At 35.5% G+C, this 24,309-nt stretch overlaps 1 non-coding gene and 1 pseudogene across 1 annotated transcript; one reads left to right on the top strand and one right to left on the bottom strand.

Moving 5' to 3' along the window:
• The first annotated feature begins 19,308 nt into the window (after positions 1–19,308).
• Positions 19,309–19,444, top strand: LOC119471987. Its single transcript, XR_005201085.1, has one exon. It is a non-coding gene; the product is annotated as a small nucleolar RNA SNORA21 (small nucleolar RNA).
• Positions 19,445–21,482: 2,038 nt separating this feature from the next.
• On the bottom strand, positions 21,483–22,083 carry LOC108307678 (annotated as a pseudogene).
• Between the last annotated feature and the right edge of the window lie 2,226 nt (positions 22,084–24,309).

Raw genomic sequence — 24,309 nt, 5'->3', positions numbered from 1 at the left:
GTTGATGTGAAGAGACAGATGATGACTACAGAAATTCAGGCAGCAGTGAGGGTCCAAGGAGGTTGAAAAATTTTTTTGTGCTTGATAAGGTCACAATGTTCCTAATTAAGTCTTTGTGTTTTTTGTTTTTTTTTTGAGACGGAGTTTCACTCTTGTTACCCAGGCTGGAGTGCAATGGCGCGATCTCGGCTCACTGCAACCTCTGCCTCCTGGGTTCAGGCAATTCTCCTGCTTCAGCCTCCTGAGTAGCTGGGATTACAGGCACGCACCACCATGCCCAGCTAATTTTTTGTATTTTTAGTAGAGACGGGGTTTCACCATGTTGACCAGGATGGTCTCGATCTCTTGACCTCGTGATCCACCCGCCTCGGCCTCCCAAAGTGCTGGGATTATAGGCTTGAGCCACCGCTCCCGGCCCTCTTAAGTCTTTAACAAACATTTTTACTTGTGTGTATACTCTCCTTATCTCTTCAGGGGTTAGTTTGGGGAAAGGAACTGTTATCATTTTCTCTAAAGTTGAACTATAAACTAAATTATTCCTATAGTTAGCAGGTCTACATGCAAAGCTAAACAGAAGCTTTTAACCTGAAGGATATTATCACAGGGGATGGTGAGAGGCAAAATTGAGTCAGTCATGCTAAGCCTCTCTCCACTGTTAAGATAACATCAGTTTATGATGAGAGTATTTTGAGATAGTTACCAAATCTCTAGCAGAAAAATACCCAAGAAAGCTTCATTATAGAATCTTTCCCTACCACAACAATGCTCCTGCTCATTCCTCTCACCAAACAAGTGCAATTGTTTAGTGTTTCAATGTGAAATCATTGGGCATCCACTTTACAGTCCTGCTTTGGCTCCTTCTGACTTTTTGTGTTTTTTTTTTTTTAAATCTTAAAGTGCCCTCATTTTTCTTCAGATAATAATGTAAAAAAGACTGCATTAGCATGCTTACATTCCTAGGACTCTCAGTTCTTTAGGGATAAACTAAATGGCTGGTATCAACTCCTACAGAAGTGCCTTGAACTTGATGGAGCTTATGTTTAGAAATAAAGTTTATATTTTTAACTTTTAATTCAATTGTTCACTAATTTATAAGATTCTCTTCATATACCTGTGTGTGTGTGTGTGTGTGTGTGTGTGTGTGTGTGTGTGTGGTGAGAATACTTAAAATCTACTCTCTGCAATTTTCAAGGAAGCAATTTTTATTTTTGGAAGTTGTGAGCTCTGGGTGAAATCATGAAGCCTGAAATACTTTATGTCTCTTGAAAAAATTAGATTTTTTAAAAGACATTTTTTCTTATAATGTATAGGCCCTGGAAAAAATTTCTGACATTTGGGAAATCTTATTTTGAAACTTCAAATATGTGACAAGATTATTCAAACTCTCCAGTTTCTATTTCTTCTATATTTTTAAATTTGACATCTGTCAAAGCCCAACCAGTCAAAGACTATCAGCTCAAATCTGTAGTTTGACAAAATCAGATTTATTGATTTGCAGGGAAGAGAGCACATCTCAGAGAACTAAAATGTGCACTCTAGAAGGCTTGGGTTCCTGCTGAAGGGTTCTGAGCAAGCTCTAAGGGAATGGAGACGGTCTCTGGGTTGGATACCGTTTCTTTGGTAAGATTGGGAGAAGTGAGAATTAGCTAGGAACTGGGTACTGGCTTGAGGTGAGGGCAGTTTAGCAACTATTCTCCATAATAGATAGATATAGCAAAGCAGGCCGAGGGATGTCATAGGTAAAAAACAGTGGTCACTCAAGGAGAGAGTTATGATGACATTTTATAGCAGCTACAAAACTTGGAAAAAACATTTGCTGTTAACTTTGCAGCTGCCTTTATCCATCTGCCCTCCCTGCCTGATTAACAGCAGGCCTGCCCTTTTCTTTTCAGTACTTCAGCCTCAGAGAGGTTTTTACTCGTTCATTTTGATAGAACCAACTTGACTTTATAATTCTCCTGTTTGTTGGAGCTTCAGAAGACAGCCACGTCATTTGGTAACAATCTTATTTTGACAATCCAACAGGAAAATAGTGTGACTTTTTGCACTTGTTATTCAAAATTAAGCTGTGAAGACACAGATTAATGACTAGGAAAATTCAGGGTAAGACTGGGTAGAGTTTGGTTTCTAGTTTCAATATAAAGGAGAGAGAAATGAAAACCCTGGATACAAGTTCTAACAGTGGATCAGATATGTGGCCAGGGCACTAACCTTAGTCAGAGCTGGGCCACTAGTGAGAGTGTGAGGGGAGGAGCCTTTCAAAAGGATGAAGAACTGAGTATATCATATTGTATCATTTCTTGATTACCTTTTCTACACAGCTCTTCGTCTGAGCAGACTGAGGTCTCAGTCATCAAAATGATTCCTCCAATGTCTTTCACTCCATTCCCTGATTTTTTTTTTTAAGAGATAGGGGTCTCCCACTGTCGCCCAGGCTGGAGATCAAAGCTCATCATAAGCATAACTTTTCAGTTCAAGCAATCCTCCCGCCTCAGCCTTTGGAGTATCTAGGACTACAGGTATGCACCACTATGCCCGGTGAATTTTTAATTTTTTTGTAGAGGCAGGATTTTGCTATGTTGTCCAGTCTGGTCTTGGACTCCCTACCTCAAACCACTCTATCCCGTTGGCCTCTCAGACTGCTGGGATTCCAAGCATGGTTTGCCTGGCCATGGAGAGGGAGCACTTCTAGTAACAGGCTCAGAGGAAGTGGGTTACTCTCCAGCATTGTCTTCATCTCCTTCTTCTCATCCTTTCACCCCAGCCATCTCCTCCTACTCTTCCATCCCTCCCCACTCCCTGCTCCAAGCTACATTTCCCACCTCCCACTCCCCCATAGAGAAAGATGGATTGCAAAATAAAAACACAAAGATATATCAACATTCAATATGTACATGAAGTATTTGTATATGTATATTACATATTGAGACCAGAATATGTAATATCTTGCATACTCTGCTGTCTGAGAAACAAATGGTAAGATTGATTGTGGATGAACCTCTTTGAGGGGCTGCTGAAACTGGAACTAGGCAAAATTGGCACATTAAATTGTTTACGTAACTATTAGATACACTCAACATAAAATTCCTAGGTAAGCAAAAAAGCATCTGCCTAAGGAAAGAGCCTAGAGAATAATCAAAACAACCTCTAAGTGAACATAAACTAAAATTAAAGGGTAGAAAATTGAGATGTGGATGAGTGAATTCATTATATAGGCAAATAATCTTATTAAACATTAAGGGAAAGAACTAGAATTACTTTCTGGGAAATGCAGGTGCTCTGGGATATCAGCATTTTGAAAGCATAGCTATGTCCACAGTTTAGTAGACAAACGATCTTGCAGAGTGAACTACGTTATAGAAAAGAGAATGGAAAAGGCAATAAAGACAACACAGTGACAATCTGAGTGTGTCATCTTTATAACGTTATATATTATTTGTGGAAGTTCTGTTGGTTTGTGGGAGAGAAGAAACAACAGTTTAATCAGTGATGAAACGTGTAGTCACCTTATATATGCTTTTGTTAGACATGACTAACATTTGTAATCTCTATTAGCAGCATACAAGGAGATTCTTATTTCATATTGTGAAATATTCTATTGTAGGAGGAAAGAAAAAGAGTAGGATAAAGAAAAATGTTCTAGAATTGACTGTAACCGAAATGGTTAAAAAACCTAACTAAGCCCCGGATGCAATGGTAATGTAAGAAATTTGCCTTTTTATGTTTGGATAAATGCAATTTTAAAATAGTGTTAAAGAAATAAGAACAATGTTAGCCAATTTGTGATTTATATGCATATAAATAGTATATCAAGTCTAAGAAAACACAAACCTGAAATATTCTGGTTTAATTCACCTATTCACAAAGTGTTTTTCTTTGACATTAAAGGAATGTAATTAAAATCAGTGACTTATAGGAAAGTGTGTTAAGACTTCCAGAGAGGTGGTTGTGGTGAGGCATGCCTGTAATCCCAGCACTCTGGGAGGTCAAGGCAGGTGGATCACTTGAGATCAGGAGTTTGAGACCAGCCTTGCCAACATGGTGAAATTCCATCTCTACTAAAAATACAAAAATTCACTGGGTGTGTGGCAGGCACCTGTAATTCCAGCTACTCAGGGGACTGAGGCAGAAGGATCACTTGAACCTGGGAGGCGAAGGTTGCAGTGAGCAGAGATCACACCACTGCCCTCCAGCCTGGGTAACAGTGTGAGACTTTGTCACTCTCTCTCTCTCTCTCTCTCTCACACACACAAATGTGCACATACAACTTATAAAGGATTTTTTTTTAACACTTGAAATAGTTATACTATGAAGAAATATGATTTACTTGTCATAAAGAGCAAATGTTTACACTAAGAAGAAAAAAAATTACCTGAACTTTTGTGACATGAACAGACAAACCTGAATTTTTAAAAGATATTCACAAATTAAATGCAAGTTACCTAATTTACAAAAAGGTGACTGCCAGGAATTAGGTATGAGCTTTGGCATTTAAGATTGTTGATGAAGTTACATTCAATTCATGAAAATGGAAATTTCATATTACTCAAATTAGTAGATAATTTATAAGTACACATTGAATGCTAACTGCATACACAGTAGTGTGCAAGTTTACCTTTAAGGAGAAAAAATCTTATTGGTTGTTTATGATCATACATTCAAAGATAATAATAAAAATAAAATAAAATAGCATTGACTAATTTCATAAACATTGAAGAAAAACAAAATAGAAGAGTAACCGCGGCAAGAACTAAATGGTGCACAATTCTTCCTGATGGCTTAAAACACGCTTTCCTTTGTGTACTTTCATTTTCTTATTTGCAATAGATTCCTTAGGTATTCATAAAACGTTTTTACAAACTTCCTGGTTTAATGTGAGGTTAACTCTTTTATCATGGAATTTTAATATTAATGATAGTTTTGGAAAATACTTCTATGAAAAATTACTTTGAGAAGAAAGACTTTCTATGCATAAATATCTAAAAACCAGCAATTATAGTGACATCTCAGGGGAAGTTTGAGATCTTTTTCTTCAGAGCAGCTAAAGAGCCTTTCAGCAGCATGTCCCTGGGGCTTGTACTGAGGAGCTGAAATTTCCCTGGAGAATATGAGAAGAATGAAGACTAAATCTTTATTTTGGCTTTGGAAGTGACAATGCTTCCTTCTGGAGTTTAGAGAATTCAACTTAAATGTAAAGTCAGCCATTTCTGCCCTAAACAATGCTTGGATTGCTAAAGACAGAACAAATAGAAAGAATACTGAGACATTATAAATAAAGCAAAATAAAACAACATTTTTTTCACTCCCACCACCAAATTTTCATTATCATCACAAATATTTAATATGTTTTTCCTTTTTAAGAAATTTTTTTTCTTTGATTATTTTGGTTTATGTCATTAAATATGCTGAGATTTTTTTCATTTTTACTTTCAATGCTCTATTCTATCACAAAAGTTGGCAACAGATAGAACTGGGCTGAATCCATCATTTATAAATAATCTCAGTGATAAAAATGATTTTTGTTTCAATAGCTCTTTATAGTTTTTGAAGTACTTAGCTCTATCTTGTCTCATTTCACAAAATCCTTTGAGGTATGTATGGCAATTGATCCAGTATCCCTTTTACCTGTGAGGAGATCAAGGCACAGAATGGTTAGTGATGAGTTAAAAATCAAGAGCGATATTAGGATGAGCAAGCCTTCTGGTTCCTAGTTTCAAGTTCTGAACCACAGTTCTAAGCCACAGGCTTTCCCATGATGCTCCTTCTGTGCCTGTGGCTTCCTATGGCAGGTGTTTGGCTAGAAATTCAGGGCCCTTTATTAAATGAATCTGAAAAGAATATCTTTACATCTACTAAATGTGAAATAAAGTTATATTGAGACCTCAAAATTCCAGGTGCCACATGGGTGACTGAGAGAGATGTAGCTACAATTGAGGCATACCCGACACTGCCACTCATTCACTGCCTTCTGAGTAGCCTAGAGAAATACAACTAATTGATATTCAATTAACTAAATAAATGATTTTGAGCAAGAATTACTTCTTCTTTTTTTTTTTTTGAGACGGCGTTTCCCTCTTGTTACCCAGGCTGGAGTGCAATGGTACGATCTCGGCTCACCGCAACCTCCGCCTCCTGGGTCCAAGCAATTCTCCTGCCTCAGTCTCCCGAGTAGCTGGGATTACAGGCGCGGGCCACCATGCCCAGCTAATTTTTGTATTTTTAGTAGAGACGGGGTTTCACCATGTTGACCAGGATGGTCTCGATCTCTTGACTTCGTGATCCACCCACCTTGGCCTCCCAAAGTGCAAGAGTTACTTCTTATGGGCTTAGGGCTCCCAGCTAGAATGAGGACTACAAATACAGCACCTAGCATAAGAGCTGAGTCGATATCCTCAGTTGAATTACGTCCTCCAATTCTGTGACTTCCAGATTTGCCTCTTGGGAGATTTCTAGCTTCCAGGCTTCTAAACCTTGCTACTGCTCCCTGTGGATAGACCAATGCCCTATCTTTTAAAATTTGTTTTGTTTTCTCAGGGAAAAGAGAAGGAAAATTTTCTATCTTGAAGCAATGTATGATCTAAAGTAGCAGCTCTCAATCCTGACATTTAAAAATATACTCACATCTGGGTTCCATTCCAGAGATTCTGATTTAATTGGGCCCAAGCAACAATACTTTTTAAAGCCTTCAAATGATTTTAATATGTAGTTTCCTAACTAGTCCCAGGAAATCATAATATAATAGATATATTTTAGAGAAGCTTCAAAGAAAAGATCAGAGGGTAATGCAACACTATGTGCATATAAAACTTTAAAAGAACACAGATTAAGAAGACGTAAATGCTGAGGAAATGCCAATTTTGATAAGGGATTCAGGGTTGTAATGGGATTATTATTATTATTATTGAGATGGAGTCTCGCTCTGCCACCCAGGCTGGAGTGCAGTGGCATTATCTCGGCTCACTGCAACCTTCACCTACCAGGTTCAAGCAATTCACTGTCTCAGCCTCCTGAGTAACTGGGATTATAGGCCCCCGTCAGCATGTCTGGCTAATTTTTGCATTTTTAGTAGAGACAGGGTTTTACCCTCTTGGCCAGGCTGGTCTTGAACTTCTGACCTCGTGATTCACCCATTTTGGCCTCCCAAAGTGCGGAGATTACAGGCGTGAGCCACCACGCCCAGCCTGTAATGGGATTATTAATGCAATGCATTTTTAATTGAATGGGCGCCACTGTTCTGTTTGTCTCAAACTAAAAAGAAAAAAACTTTACAAATCGTGTTTTTTTTTTTAATTTTTAATTTATGTGGGTACATAGTAGGTGTGTATATTTAGGGGCTACATGAGATATTTTGGTACAGGCATGAAATACAAAACAGTCAAGTCAGGAAAAATTAGCTATTCATCTTCTCAAGCATTTATTCTTTGTGTTACAAACAATCCAATTATACTCTTTCAGTTATTTAAAAATATACACTTAATTTTATCATTGACTATAGTGTCCCTATTGTGCTGTCAAATACTAGCGCATTCTATTTTCTTTGTACACATTAACCATCCCCACCTCACCTTCAACTTCCCCACAATGACCCAACTACCTTTACCAGCCTCTGGTAACCATTCTCTTCTCTATCTCCATGGGGTTCAATTGTCTTGATTTTTAGATCCCACAAATAAGTGAGAACATGTGATGTTAGTCTTTCTGTGTCTGGCTTATGTCACTTAACAGAATGACCTGCAGTTCCCTTCGTGTTGCTGCAAATGACAGGATCTCATTCTTTGTTATGACTGAATAGTACTCCATTGTGTATGTGTACCACATTTTCATTATCCATTCATGTGTTGGTAGATGTTTAGGTATCTTTTACATCTTGGTTATTGTAAACAGTGCTGTAACAAACATAGGAGTGCAGATAGCTCTTCAATATACTGGTTTCCTTTCTGTTGGGTGCATGCCCGGCAGTGAGATTGCTGGATCATATGGCGACTCTATTTTTGTTTTTTTGAGGAACCCCCAAACTGTTCTCCATAGTGGTTGTGCTAATTTACATTCCCACAAACAGTGTATGAAGGTTCCCTTTTCTCCATATCCTCACCAGCATTTGTGATTGCCTGACATTTGAATAAAAGCCATTTTAACTGGAATGATATGATGTTCTCATTGTAGTTTTGATTTGAACTTCTCTGATTATTAGTGATGTTGAGCATCTCACTATATGCCTGTATTCAGATACTTCAGACGTTCTTTTGAGAACTGTCTATTCAAATCTTTTGCCCATATTTTAATTGAATTATTAGTTTTTTTCTTCTTATAGAGTTGTTTGGGCTCCTTATATATTTTGGTTATTAATTCCTTGTCAAATGGGTAGTTTGTAAATGTTTTGTTCCATTCTGTGGGTTGTCTCTTCACTTTATTGATTGTATACTTGGCTGTGCAGAAGCTTTTTAACTTGACGTGATCCCGTTAGTTCATTTTTGCTTTGGTTGCCTGTGTTTGTGGGGTATTACTCAAGAAATGTTTGCCCCGACAAATGTCCTAAAGAGTTTCCCCAAAGTTTGTAGTAGTTTCATAGTTTTAGGTCTTAGATTTAAGTCTTTCATTCTTTTTGATTTGATTTTTGTATATGGCAAGAGATAGAGGTCTAGTTTCATTATTCTGCATATGGGTATCCAGTTTTCTCAACACTATTAACTAAAGAGACCGTCTTTTCCCCGGTGAGTGTTCTTGGCACCTTTGTCAAAAATAAATACCCTGTAAGTGTGTGGATTTGTTTTTGGGTTTTCTATTCGGTGCCATTGGTTTATGTGTCTATTTTTATGCCAGTATCATGCTGTTTTGGTTACTATAGCTCTGTAGTATAATTTGAAGTCAGGTAATATGATTCCTTCAGTTCTTTTTGCTTAGGATAGCTTTGGTTGTTCTGGGTCTTTTGTAATTCCATATAAATTTTGGATTGTTTTTTCTTTTTCTGTAAAGAATGTCATTGGTATTGTGACAGGGGTTGCATTGAATCTGTAGATTGCTTTGGGTAGTATGGACATTTAAAAAATATTGATTCTTCCAATCCATAAACATGGAAAATCTTTCCATTTTTGTGTGTACTCCTCAATTTCTTTCATTAGTGTTTTATAGTTTCATGTAGAGATCTATTATTTATCTGGTTAATTTTTAGGTATGTAATTTGGTGGCTACTGTAAGTGGGATTACTTTAAAAATTTTTTTCAAATTGTTCACAGTTGGCATACAAAAATGTTAGTAATTTTTATATTCTGACTTTGTATCTTGCAACTTCACTGAAATATTTATCAGTTCTAACAGTTTTTTGGTGGAATCTGAAGGTTTTTCCAAATATAAGACACATCATCTACAAACAAGGATAACTTGACTTCTTTCTTTCCAATTTTGGATGGCCTTTATTTCTTTCTCTTGCCTGGTTGCTCTAGCTAGGTCTTCCATTACTATGTTGAATAACAGTGGTGAAAGTGAGCATCCTTCTCATATTCCAGATCTAAGAGGACAGGCTTTCAGTTTTTCCCCATTTAATATCATACTAGCTGTGGTCTGTCATATATGACTTTTATTATGTTGTTATATTCCTTTTATACCCAGTTTTTTGAGTTTTTGTTTTTAATCATGAAGCGATGTTGAACTTTATCAAATGCTTTCTCAGCATCAATTGAAATGATCATATGATTTTTGTCCTTCATTCTGTTGAATTCACATTGATTAACTTGCATATGTTGAACCGTTTTTGCACCCATTGGATAAATACCATTTGGTCATGATTAATGACCTTTTTAATATATTGTTGAATTCATTTTGCCAGTATTATGTTGAGGACTTTTGCATGAATATTCATCAGGGATATTTCCTGCAGTATTATTATTTTTTAAAAATGTCTGCCTGGTTTTAGTATCAGGGTAATAATGGCCTTGTAGAATGAATTTGGAAGTATTCCCTTCTCTATTTTTCAAAACAGTTTGAGTAGGATTGCTATTCTTCTGTTAATGTTTGGTAAAATTCAACAGTGAGCTATCAAGTCCCAGGTTTTTCTTTACAGGAGGACTTTTTATTATGGCTTTATATTATTACTTGTTATTGGTCGGTTCAAGTTTTATGTCTTTGTGATTCAATCTTCATAGGTCATATGTGTCTAGGAATTTATCCATTTCTTCCAGATTTTCTAATTTATTTGCATCTAATTATTCACAGCAACTAGTATTGATCCTTTGAATTTCTGCAGTATTGGTTGTAATGTCTCATTTTCATCTGTTTATTTGCACATTCTCTTTTTTTCTTACTCTGACTAAAGATTTGTCAATTTTGCTTATCTTTTCAAAATATAACCCTTTTGTTTTGTTGATCTTTTGTATTGTTTTCTTCATTTCAATTTCATTTATTTCTGCTCTGACCCTTATTATTTCTTTTTCTCCTAATTTTGGGTTTGCTTTTCTCTTACTTTTCTAGTTTTTTAAGATGTATCATCTGGTTATTTATATGAAGTTTTTCTTCTTTTTTGATGTAGGCACTTACAGCTATGAATTCCCCTCTTAGTAGTGCTTTCAGTGTATCCCATAGGTTTTGGTATGCTGCATTTCTATTATTATTTGTTTCAAGAAGTTTTTCAGTTTCTTTCTTAATTTCTTCATTGGCCCACTGGTCATTAAGGAGTATATTGTTTAATTTCCATGTGTTTGTATAGTTAAAATTCCTCTTGTTATGGATTTTTAGTTTTAGTCTATTGTGGTTAGAGAAGATACTTGATATTATTTCATTATTTTGAATGCTTTAAGATTGGTCTTGTGACATAATATATGGTCTATCCTTGAGAAATATTCATGTGCTGAGGAAAATAATGTGTATTCTGCAGCTGTTAGATAAAATATTCTGTAAATATCTATTAGGTCCATTTGTTCTATAGTACAGGTTCAGCCTGAAGTTTCTTTGTTGATTTTCTGTATGGGAGATCTGTCCAATGCTGAAAGTAGTGTATTGAAGTCTGCGGTTATTACTGTATTGGGGCCTATTTCACCCTTGAGCTCTAATAGTATCTCCCTTATATATCTGGACGCTTCAGTATTGGGTGCATACATATTTACAATTGCTCTATCATCTTGCAGAATTGAATCTTTTATCATTATATAGTGACTTTCTCTGTCTCTTCTTACAATTTTTGTCCTAAAATCTATTTGTCTGATGTAAGTACAGCTACTCCTGCTCTTTTTTGGTTTCCATTGGCATGGAAAATTCTTTTATATTCCTTTATGTATAGTCTTTGTGTATCTCTATAAATGAAGTGTGTTTCTTGTAGGCAACAGATTTTTGGGTCTTGTTTTTTCATCTGTTCAGCTAGTCTATGTCTTTTCTTGGAGAGCTGAGTCCATTTACATGCAATGTTATTATTGTTAAGTAGGGATTTATCCCTGCTGTTTTAAAATGTGTTTTCTTGTTGTTTTGCAGCCTTCTCATTCTTCTTTCCTTCTTTCTTGTTTTCCATTTGGTGAAGGTGATTTTCTCAGGTGGTATGCTTTAATTTCTTGCTTTTTATTTTTCATGTATCCATGTTTTTCAATTTGGGGTTACCATGAGGCTTTCAAATACTGTCTCGGAACCCATTATTTTCTCCTGATGACAATGTAACACCAATTGCATATACAAACAAACAAACACACTAGAAGAAAATTAATAAAAACTCTACACTTTAACTTTGTCTCCCTGATTTCTGTGGTTTCTCTTTATATCTTATTTTCTGTCTGTGTCTTGAAAAGTTTTTGTGGTTATTATTTTTGATTGGTTTATCATTTAGTCTTTCTACTTAAGACAGGAGTAGTTTTCACACCACAATTATAGTGTTATACTATTCTGTATTTTTCTGTGTGCTTACTATTATCAGTGAGTTTCGTACCTTCATATGATTCCTTCTTGCTCATTAACATTCTCTTCTTTCATATTGAAGAATTCCTTTTAGTATTTCTTGTGGGACAAGTCTGGTGTTGATGAAGTCTCTCAGTTTTTTGTTTGTTTAGGAATGTCTTTATTTCTCCTTCATGTCTGAGGGATATTTTCACCAGATATATTATTTTAGGGTAAAAGGTTTTTCCTTTGGTGTTTTAAATATGTCATGCCACTATCTCCTGGTCCATAAGGTTTCCACTGGAAAATATGCTGCCAGATGTACCAGAGCTCCGTTGTATGTTATTTGTTTCTTTTCTCTTGCTGCTTTCAGGATCTTTTCTTTATTTTTGACCTTTGAGACTTAAATACCTCGAGGTAATCTTCTCTGGGTTAAATCTGCTTGGTGTTCTTGTATTTGAATGTGGATATATTTCTCTATGTTTGGGAAGTTCTCTGATATTATCCCTTTGAATAAACTTTCTAACCCTATCTCTTTCTCTACTTTCTTTTTAAGGGCAATAATTTAGATTTTACAAATTGCGCTTTGATAGAAGGGAGAAGGTTTGACCTAGTCACAACAGGTTAGAGACATAAAGGAATATTGATAAAACAAAAGTAGGAGAAGATCTATAAGAAATAGTGATATTCAGATTTTTAAAATATGAGTTGGACCGAAAATATGAACAAAGGAGGTGGTGAAGATGTGCGATGAAAATGGGACCTGTGGGGAGGGACTGGTAGCTCTATATAAAGATGATTCTATAATTACTCCACCTATTTCTTAATATTTCAGAATCCAGTCCTTATAAGAGTAAATAATGGCTAGACCAGCCTGACCAACATGATGAAACCCTGTTTCTACTAAAAATATAAAAATCATCTGGGCATGGTGACACATGCCTATAATCCCAGCTACTCAGGAAGCTGAGGCAGGAGAACTGCTTGAACTCCAGAGGCAGAGGTTGCAGTGAGCTGGGATTGAGCCACTGTACTCCAGCCTGGGTAACAGAGTGAGACTCCGTCTCAAAAAAAAAAAAAAAAGGAAAAGCAAATGTTGTTATTAATTTAATTGCTTTTTCCTAGATAGCTTTCAATACTTGGCAGCAAAGTGTAGTAGAAATAATATGTACTTGGGACTCAGTCAGACCTGAAATCATAGCCTGACTCAGGCCATTTACTAGAGTGAAAAAGATCTTGAAATATTCAACTGTGCATCTCTTTCTTATCTACAGCTTCTGACCATTTGCTCAGTAAGCAAAAGCAACTTTGTTGCCTTAGAATTCAGTAGGACAGGAAGATAAAGAGAAATTACAGCTAACGTTCAATAGTTTTTATTTTCAATCTGGACCTTTGAGCATAAGAAGAGAAGGCTGTCTGGGGTGTAGAACAAAGGATAACTGGTACAAACATTTTTCTCTTCTCAAGGGGATATTCCCTGAAGGTCCGCAGGCTAGAGGAGGAGAAGAAAGGAAGGAAAAAGATGGTAGTCTCCTTGTAAGAGGTCTGGGGAAAGGAAATCTTATAGACAAACAGTGATGCATGTGCCCTGTGAAGAGTTTTAAAAGATTTACTTGGATCCTCCTGCTGAGATTCTGGTGTAATACAGAGCAAGGCACATGCATGCATACATTTTGAAAATCTCCCAGGTAGTTTTGACATGCAGTTATTGTAATGTAAGACGTAACATCTGACTGAAAGTGGGCTCCCAATAAATGTTGGCCTTTCACTTTCTTCCTTTTCATTACTTCCACCATTACCCTCATGCCCTCATCATGTCAAATATATATTGCTGCAAAAGCATTCTCATTACTTTCTCAGGCTTTAACCTGGCTAGATAAAATTATTGCTTTCCTGTTGTCATCACTATGACTAAAAGCCACTGATGAATTTACTCCCACTTTTAAGGTCCCACATCTCTAAGTTTAATATTTTTCATAAATTCATGCTAACATGCCTTCTCTATCCTAATCAGCTCTTCAAATTCTCTGCTTTAGGTAAATTCAGCTGCATGAAATTAACCATAATACAAATCATCTTCGTTTATTCAGTTAAGAAGTTTTATCAATTTTGAACTATCTTGTGCTCATTGCTTTATATTTATTATCTCATTAATCCTCAAAACAACCCTAGAAAACAGAATGGTCATGTTATTTTATCAATTAATATTTTGTCAGTTTTATAAAGAAATAACTGTGCTTTGGGCCTTTTGAAATCTTGTTCTTCAAAGTGTGGTCTGGACTAACAGCATAAGCAGCACCCTTAGAATTGCAGAATTTCCACTCTAGACCTACTGAATCTGAAACTCAGAAAAGGCAATTTAACAATATTCTTAGGTAATTCATTTGCACATTACAGTTTAAGAAGTTCTGCAAATGTAAATGCTTAGTTGGTTTGGCATACACTGTACATAAGGCTCTCAGCTATCTGTTGATTGAAGACAAGTAGTATTTATGTTAAAGAGAAGGGACTAGTGGTGACTGAAGTATATAAATAAAAATATTAATAATGTATGTTTATTTTCTATGAAGAAAAACTTTAGGCATTTTCTGTTTATTGTATCATCCTGTAAGCAACAATAACAAAACACTAACTTGAATTATTTACTTTTGGACTACTCAACTCCAAAGACCCATTAGATAAAGTCTAAGGAATTTCCAGATGAAGGATCACTATGCTTGATTAGTTTCATGACTACTGTATTAAGGGAAGTTACTAAAAACTATCATTATAGCCTTTTAAAGAAAACTTGATGGAAAAGCTTAACAACCATAACACCTTATTGTAAAAATTAACTATAGTCTATAGTACTATGATATCTTCTAAGATATCTAAAGAATAAATGCCATTGCTCAGTTTGACTACACATAGTTACACACTAACTAATGCTAAATAAATATTGCAAAAGAATTTCTATAAACATCATTATCTAATACTACTGCAATAGTCCATTTTTGGTGCTCTGATAGAATATCTGAGGCTGGATAATTTATAATAAAGGAAGTTTATTGGCTTACAGTTCTGGATGCTGCAAATTCCAAGATTCAGAGGCTGGCATCTGGTGAGGGCTTTCTTGCTGTATCCTCTCCTGGCAGAAAGTGAAAGGTAAAAGGGCAAGAGAGAAAGAAGGGAATAAACTTGCATTAAGATTTACAGCAACATCAATCCCACACATGAGGGTGAGGCCCTCATGGCTTAATTGCTTTCTAAAGGTCTCACCTGTTAATACTGTTAGACTGACAATTAAATTTCAACATGAGTTTAGAAGGGGACAAACTTTCAAACCATAGCAATTATTGCTAATTATTATTATAATAATTTGGTTTAACCACCTATTATGGACTGAATGTGTCTCTCCAAAATTAATAATTTGAGGACCTAACCCTCATTGTGGCTGTATTTGGAGATGGAGATGAATGAAGATTTAATTAAGGTTAAATGAAGTCATAAAGGTGGGGTACTGATCTGGTAAAATTAGCATTTTTGTAAGAAAAAACCTAGAGAGCTTGCTCTCTCTCTGGCATGTGAAGACACAATGAAAAGGCAGCCTTCTGCAAGCCAGGAAGAGAGTCTTCACCAGAAATCGACCCTGCCTTCCCTTGACCTGGGACTTTCCAGCCTCTAGGACTGTGAGAAAATGAATTTCTGTTGTTTAAATCATTCCATCTATGAAATTTTAGTATAGCAGTCTGGGTAGTTTATAACACCATCAGTTATCAATTTTTCCTTCTGCTAACATCATAAAGAGAGTGGAGTTAACTCTAGATAGTTTCATTTCGCAGAACTTTGTTTGAAAATATGTGAACCAAGGTTTTCTTCGAATCACTGAAGAAGTTTTCCAGAGTTCCCACAAGTATACAAGTACTTTAAAGAGACATATTTTAAAGTCTCACTTATTGAGCATACAACTTCTAAACTTGACTGGTTTCACCTCCTGCAGAAGTTTAAAAACTAAAATAATGAAAAGTATAGATTGAGTATCACTAATCCCCAAAATCTGGAATCTAAAATGCTTTAAGAGCTGTAACTTTTTGAGCACTGACATGCTGTCACTAGTGGAAAATTCCACACTTGATCTCTTATGAGTTGCACGTATTACTAAAAACATTGTATAAAATTAGCTTCAGGCTAGATGTATACAGTACATATAAAACATAAATAAATTTTATGTTTAGACCTGGGTCCCAACCCCAAGATATCTCATTATGTATATGCAATCTAAAAAAAAAAAAAAAAAAAAAGAAATTTGAAACACTTCTGGTCCCAAGCACTTTGGATATGGGATACTCAACCTGTATTAGAGTCTCAACCTGTGTTACAACTCAATCTGTGCACCTCAGTGCCATAGAAGTCGGTGGATTTCCAGAGGAGGAAGAAACATAAAATCTAAAATACAGTTTAAGAACTATATTTTATAGTCTAAATTTAAAATATAAATAACATATATTTCACATAAAATGTTATAAATTTATATTTATAAGTTATAAATAGAAAAATAAAATATAGGTGTAAAAGCTGTATGGTACAAATATAAAAATATAAATACAAAATTTATAAAATAAATATATACTAATATAAATTTAAATATAATAGAAATTCAAAATATAGTTTATAAAAATAAACTTTAATTGTGGATATTCATAAGAAATCATCAAGAAAATAAAAATGGACATTGATTACTCTTAAAGACACAAAAATGAGATAACTTTGATAATAAAGATCTCATCTAATATTACCAAAACTCTATAAAGAAGGAACTGTGTTCCTCTGTTGTAGCATATGGATAGCTCAGTGCCTGGGCAAGCACAATTGGCTAGAATTTATATTATAGAATGAATAATAAAATAAACAGTGTTGTACCTTGAGACTGCAAGCCTTAGTTATCTATGTATGATGCAAATCTCAGTTCTTGACTTTTTACTTGAATTTCTATAAGAAGTAGTTTATTTGTGGAATATCAACAGTGAAAATTTGTTTTACTAAGGTTTATATGTTATTATTTCTTTGTAATTTCTTTCATTTAACGAGTACACACAGTACAAATGCACACAGTAAAAAATTCTAGTGTTCTTTCCGTAAAGTTTCCAAACCATTCACTGCTTTCCTTAGGGGTGAACGCAATTCCTTGGTATTTTGATCCATTCCTAACTACTAGTAAATGCAAGCAAAATTTAACTTTATTCCATTCATTGTTGTTTAGTGGATGTTGCTCTAAAAAAAGCAGGTGTTCTTTTTTTATGAGGTAAACTTGTTGTAATTAGAATAATTTGCATCCCACAGATGAAATGCTGTCCAAAATTCAATGATCCAGAAGCATTCTTTGAACATTAAAGTAACAATGTGTATTGTTGTACTTTATTACTCCTTGATGAAATTGGACTTGGCAGGAGCAGAGTCTGGATTAAAGCCAAGTTGATTCCCAGAGTTTGCAATCAGAAAGCTGGCTGCACCAGAAATCAAGGCGGCAGCTTCTTGCAAGAGCTTTGGGACAGAAATGGACATTACCAAGGGCTGGACAGAAGAAGGGGAACTAACATTTATTCATCAGTAACAACTAATATAATGTGATATAAGGATTCCTGGACCTTGGCTCAAGACACCTGAGAGTCCCCTGACTTTGTTTCTGAAGAGCTGCTTTACCTTGAGAAATTGCCTTAGTTTCTCTGGAAGATATTATCTTGCCTATAAAATAAATTTTCAAAGATCTCTTGAAAGACCAATATTCTATAATTTCCAAAAAGACTGGACATAAGTTGTCTTAAGAATTACAACACTTCTTCATTGACTGTCAAGTGTCATAGAACCTAAAGTATTACGATTGTGTTTGGACACAGAATAAATGAGATTTTTTTGTTTGTTTTTTTTAGAGAAAGGGTCTTAGTCTGGAATTCAGTGGTGCAATCGTAGCTTACTGAAGCCTTAAACTCCTAGGCTAAGCTATTTTTCTGCCTCAGTCTCCTGAGTAGATAGGACTACAGGCACAAACCATTGTGTCTGGATTTAAAAAAAAATTTTTTTATAGAGAGTGTGTCTCTCAATGTTACCAAGGCTGTCATGAACTCCTGGTCTCAAGTGATCCTCTTGCTTTGGCCTTCCAAAGCATGAGGATTACAGGCATGAGCCACTGTGGCCAGCCCTGTGAGGTTTTAAAGTGATGTTGAACATGTACACAACTACAAACACAGCCAACTCAAAGCTGGGGAATGTATCACACTCCCGGGTTTCCACTTAACCTCCAAAATTTAGGAATTCTCAATTTATGCTTTCAGGATTTTTACATCTAGGTTTTCCCAAAGTCAGCTGATTTGTACATGCTATTTTTCGGCTCCCCAGAGGTTTATTATACCTGTGTGACTCTAGGTATATATATCTGCACATGTAGGCTTGTTTTCTTTGCCATAGTCAGCAGCAATGGTGTCTTCTTGGATGTTATGCCCTAATGTTGGGAAGCAGTAGATTTAAAAAAAACAAAAAAGACGGCATAAGACAAAGCTGAGATTGGATAACTGTCTCTACCAGTTATCACTTTGATCTAAATCTCAGTTTTCTTCTCTGCAAAATTTAATAAATAATAATAATTTTTTAGAGTTGATATAAACATTAAATGAGATTATCATTTAAAATATTTAGCTCCGTGGCTGACATCAAATAAAACTTTAGTATATTCTTGTTATATTTATTATGATCATGTTCTTGGAGACCAGATAATTTTCTCTTTTTTCAATGTGCTTAGAAGTTGCCCCAAGAAATATATTTTTGTTTTCAGTTGGGTGAGAATTTGGTTGTTAGAGTCATATCATGGAAGTTTCATTTACACCCATGTTCCTCTTATTTCATTTTTAAAGTAGCAGCTTCATTGAGATAACATTCATATATTAAATGAGTCACCAATTTAAAGTTTTGACTCAGTGCTTTTTATTGTATTCACAAAGTTGGGCAACCATCACCACAATCAATTTTAGAACATTTTAGAAAAGAAAAAAAAATCTCATGCCCATTAGCAGTTACTCTTCTTTATCTTATTTTACCTGTAAAAGTGAGAAAAAATATTCTTGCTTAGACTGCTTCCGGAATAAATAAATGTTGAATAAATGGGTGGTGGATAGGAGGTGAGTATATAATGCAAATAAGTTTGAGATTAATACGCAAATATTTCAACAAAATAGATATAATAAAATTCATTGATTTCTGCTTCAAATCATAGAGTAACAAATTCTGTGGAAAAGGGAACAAAGTATTTCTTTCAACAAATAATACTATTATTATATATCTATCATTCTTTTTGGCAATTGTCACAAAAACATTCATAATTCTTGACTTAGTAATGGTCTTCTGGGAGTATATCCTTAAGAGGTACTTAAAATTTGCAAAAAGATTTTTGCAAGAGTTAGGCTTATAATTAGAAAATAAAAAGACGCCCCCTTTTTAAAAGCACTCAATGGGCCTGTGGCTTATGACCGATTGAGCCGTCAAGAAAGGGGATAATGAAAACACTACTTTTGGATGAAGTGGCAGCATGTTGTGTTGTTTTGCTTCAATCAGTGGTGTGAACAGGCATTAAAAAGAAAAAGAAAATAAAAGAAAAAGACATCAAAGATTTTCCTTCTCTCCCACTGAAACAATGGTACCCAAAAAACCAAACATTTCATGCTTTTGTTTAAAACCACCATTTTGTAAAAATTCTGTTTCACAGGTACAAATAAATCTAAAAGAACTAAATCACTTCAGAGAGACAAAGTCTTTGTAGGTGAGCAATAGGTGGAGAACATTTCACCTGGTACAGTTGCTGAGGCGAAGTCGGCATAGGTAGAAAAGCAAGCTTCCAAACCAAAGATAGTCTTTGCTTTGAGGAAGAGAAACCTGCTAAACCTCTGAGCTGGTATGAAGGTTTTACATCTGAGGAAGCTTCCAATGCAAAGAAAATACATTTCCCCAAATAATTCTCTTACAAGAGTATCTTATTGAGTAATCAAATATTGGGGTCAGGCCTGCAAAGGGAAGGATTTTATATTACCTTGCAATTTCATATTTAAAGATCTCTTATTTTCATTGTTTTCTGAACTTGGAAATCTTGGGTTGGTCTTGAAGACACAAAGTTGCATGGTCTTCCTGTACTGCAGTCCTGTAACAATGACTAAAAGGAGTGACAGGTGTTAGCAAGGACAAGAGACATGTGAAACCATCATACATTGCTTTTAGAATGTAAAATGTTACAAGTACTTTGGAAATTGGCTTAGCAGTTTGTTGTAAAATTAAACATACACTTGCTCTATAACCCAGCAATTCCACTCTTATTTGCGCAAGATAAATGAAAATCTATGTCAGCAAAAACACTTGTATAAGAATGAAGCTTTCTTCTTCTCCAGTGTCCCCAAAGTGAAAAGAACCCAAACGACCTTTAACACATGAATGGGTAAACAAATTCATCAGTGAAAAACTATTCAGCACTAAAGAGAAACAACTGATACATATGACAACATGGACAAATCTCAGAAAATACTATGCTGAGCCACAGAAGCCAGACATGAAAACATACTGGATGATTCATTTATATTTCATTTTAGAACAGGACAAACTAATATGTGGTGATAGAACGTTGACAAGTGATTGCCTAGGGATGGAGCGTGGAGAGGAGAGTGGGGTTAACTGCAAAGGTTATGGAGAGAATTTTCTAAGGTGATAAAACTTTTCTAGATCTGTATTGGTGGCTATATGGAAGTGTGCATTTGTCAAAACTTATTGACTTATACAATTAAAATCTGTATACTTTATTATATATAAAATAATCTCAATAAAATTCATTTTAAAAAACTTACTTACAAATTCAAACAAGTTTTCTAAATGGTAATTTGCTGAAAACTATTAATTTCAGTGTTCCTTAATACAGAAAAACAAACCAATAAAGAAATTGGAACAAGCTGTATAACTAACAGCTGGGCAACGGCATAGCCAAATTATGGTACCTTAGTGTTCAAAAACATTATTCAGGGAAGTTGAATTCTTAATTATTAACACCATGCAGTAATATGGCAAATGTTTAGGATATTGACATAAACATTTATCTAGACTAAAAACTATAATTTTATAGATTGCTGACATTGAGATTAATGGGACTCATAGATCTAAGTTCTACACTATGGGAAAAAATCATAGTCATTAGTTTTAGCTGATTCTCTACCTTACTGATAATGTATAACCAAAATAACAAGAACAACTAGAAATCACACTGTTGGCAAAACTAAGGTAGTAGAATAGGTCAAACATGTCTGGCTTAAGTGATTACATTTGTAAAAGTTAATTGTCATTCTTTTCCAATAAGAGTAATAAAAACTTTGTGAAAATTTGGCCTACTAAAAATTCTCATTTCTAGCCTTATTGTAAATATTACTATTTGTTAAATATTCTTCTAGTTTATTATATTACTAAGCAAATCAAACAGCATAGTGTTTATAGATTTGTGAGCTTTTGTATAAATGATAGTATTATTAAAATTTAATGAAGTCTTCGGATTGTGTATTTTATTAATATATTAGTTTATGTTTATTTCCAAGTTTAGCAACAGCCAATACTTGCGAAGAAGTATCTTATTTTTTCTTTTAGTTGCATTTATTTAAATGCCGAATTTACTCCTGTGCCATAAGTTTTTGTTTGTTCGGTTTCTTCTGGGATATCTTCTTCTGGGCAACCTCCTCTTCTGGTTTAGGAACGATCTGTTTCTTTTCAGTAAGGATCATCTCAATGTGACAGGGAGAGCTCCGGTATGGGTTAATCCGACCATGAGCTCTGTAGGTCCGGCGGCACGTCTTAGGTGCTTTGTTCACTTGGATATGCTCAATGACCAGAGAATCTACATCTAAGCCCTTAAGTTCAGCATTACTCTCTGCATTTTTAAGCATATGCAGCGAAAATTCCGCACTCTCTTTGGGCCACCAGCCTTGTGTCCAGCCCCACTGCTTGGCCTGGGTACACCTGCCAACTCAACCATTGTAATATCGGAATGGTACACATGGTTTCTGTAAAGTGACATCTTTCAGATACTTCGTGGCTTTTCGTATATGCATGCCCCTGATGGCCTGGGCAGTTTCACAAGTGTTCTTAAAGTGAACATGAAGATTGGAACCTCTTGATTTGCATGATTTTGTGGGGTTCTCCGTGTCAAGTGAATAGAGAACCATCTTCACAAATTACCTCAGGCTGCTTAGGGAAAGAGACTGAAGAAATATCTTAATATAAAATATCCATCACATTTACGTGAAAACACTAGATGACCAGAGTTTTTATTCTGATGTTCTTCCACTTCAGATCATTTTATCTCCTTAGGACCAATGTGCTCATTTTGTTTTGTTTTGTTTTGTTTTGTTTGCGTTCATTGGGGGCCAAGTTGGGTCAATTCTAATACATGAGGTGAAAAAGAAAAGAGAACAAAAGAAGTAGCTCACCATTAGGCAAATTATTTAAAAAATTGTATTCATATGTACCTGGAAAGATTTTTCTTCATATTCATATGTACCTGAAAACCATGTTTTAGAGTCACCCTTAAAAGAGTGTTGTAATTCCTTCCCCAAAATATTTTTAGGGGCTACCTGTTTCTGTTTCTGTATAAATTTAGCAATGCTGCCCATTGCTATAATTCTAGCAGCCCACTTCTATTATAATTTTATTATTTATATTATTATTTTAAAGGCATTGCCAACAATTAAACACTTTATTCAGAAATATCATAATTAAGATAAGATTTTAGAGTACTTCAGTCTTTGGGATGATCAAAATTTAGTGCAGTGTACTGAGAACTGTTTATGAAGCCTATTGTAACTGACTCTGCACCCTGCCCAGGTTCTCCAAGCTCTTAGGATTGTAGTCCACACCAGTAGACTTCCAAGGACAGCGTGTATGTGTCTTTGAGTGTATTCTCTGGCAGCCTGAGGTCACTCTGATGTTGCTAGTAGCAGGCGGGAAGTACGAGGAAATTTTCACTCTTCAGGAGCAGCAGTCAACAGGATTTAAATACCCAGCTTTCTTGCCCTGCAGTCAGGACAAGGCTGAGTTATATTTTCTACGTGGCTTCCACAACCCAAAGTGATAACCTGCTTAATGATACACTCTTGTCATTGTGTTAAGTTACTGCTGTTGTGTTATTAAAGTTGTCTCCATTTCCTGTTTCACTTTCTCATTCTGCTATTAGTGTGTTCTGGGGTCATCTCCCATGGAACTATTTACTTGAATCCCTTCTTCAGGATTTACTTGTCAGGGAATCCAAAGTAGGCCACCTATCACATTTTCTCATCTGTAATTTCTAATATTATTTTAAAATTCTAAGTACCCTGGAGAAGAAAGAGCACAGAAAGGACACATGATGCCAACATTTTCAGAAAAATTAATCTCATGTCCATTGTGAACAGATACAACTCTTGGAAATATCTGAAATCACCTATATAAATTATGAAACAATGAAAGTTATTTTTATTTGTGATTATAATTCATTTTCACCAATATATAAAAAGAAAAATCTCTATCATGCCATGTATCTATTCATTCAGTCAAAAATATTTCTTGAGCACTTACTAGATCCTAAGTACAGTGATAGGTTGTGAGGGTAAAATGGTGAATAATACTGATATCATGTCTATCCTCATGAATCTTATAGTGTGATGTGTAACAGGCTATTAATCTGTCCTCATTCAATGTTAAGCTATGGTGAATGGTATGACAGAAAATATGGGGACCTCATTGAGTATGTGACAGAAGGAATTGATTTAATCTGGGTGTCCAGAGTATCCTTCCCTGAAGAAGTGAAGTTTGGGCTAACGGGTGAATCAGGAGTTAGGCAGAAAGGGGGCGGAGACACATTTGCAAAGAGCAGAGAATTCCAAGGTGTGGGGCGATATCCTGGAAGTTCAGAAGAACTGGAAGATGGTTACTGTGACTGGCATATGGGGGACAAGAGAGAACAATGTACCTGGACCTTTCTTGCAGGCTCTGTTAAGGTAATAAGAAATTTGTGCTGGGCACTGTGGCTCAAGCCTATAATCCTAGCACTTTGGGAGGCCAATGTGGGCAGATTGCTTGAGCTCAGGAGTTTGAGACTAGTCTGGTCAACATGGCAAAACCCCGGCTCCACAAAAAATACAATAGTTAGCGGGGCATGGTGTTGTGTGCCTGTGGTTCCTGCTGATTGGAGCGTGAGGTGGGAAGATTGCTTGAGCCCAGGAGGCAGACGCTGCAGTGAGCTCAGATCCTGCCTTGGGAAATTGTTAGATAATATAAATTGAGAAGTAAAATAAGATTTATAGTTTTAAACAGTCACTCTGGACAGGGTATCAGAAAACAAGCAGAGATCACTTCAATGTTTAAGGAATTTGTTCTAAAGCCTAAAACTAAAACTCAGACAGTTAAAAATGTCAAACTAGTTTAAAATATATT

This window comes from Cebus imitator, unplaced genomic scaffold (genome assembly GCF_001604975.1).
Source record: "Cebus imitator isolate Cc_AM_T3 unplaced genomic scaffold, Cebus_imitator-1.0 Scaffold80, whole genome shotgun sequence".
In the NCBI taxonomy this organism is placed as follows: Eukaryota; Metazoa; Chordata; class Mammalia; order Primates; family Cebidae; genus Cebus; species Cebus imitator.
Note: the sequence above shows the minus strand (reverse complement) of the source record. Positions and strands in the feature narration are given on the sequence as shown.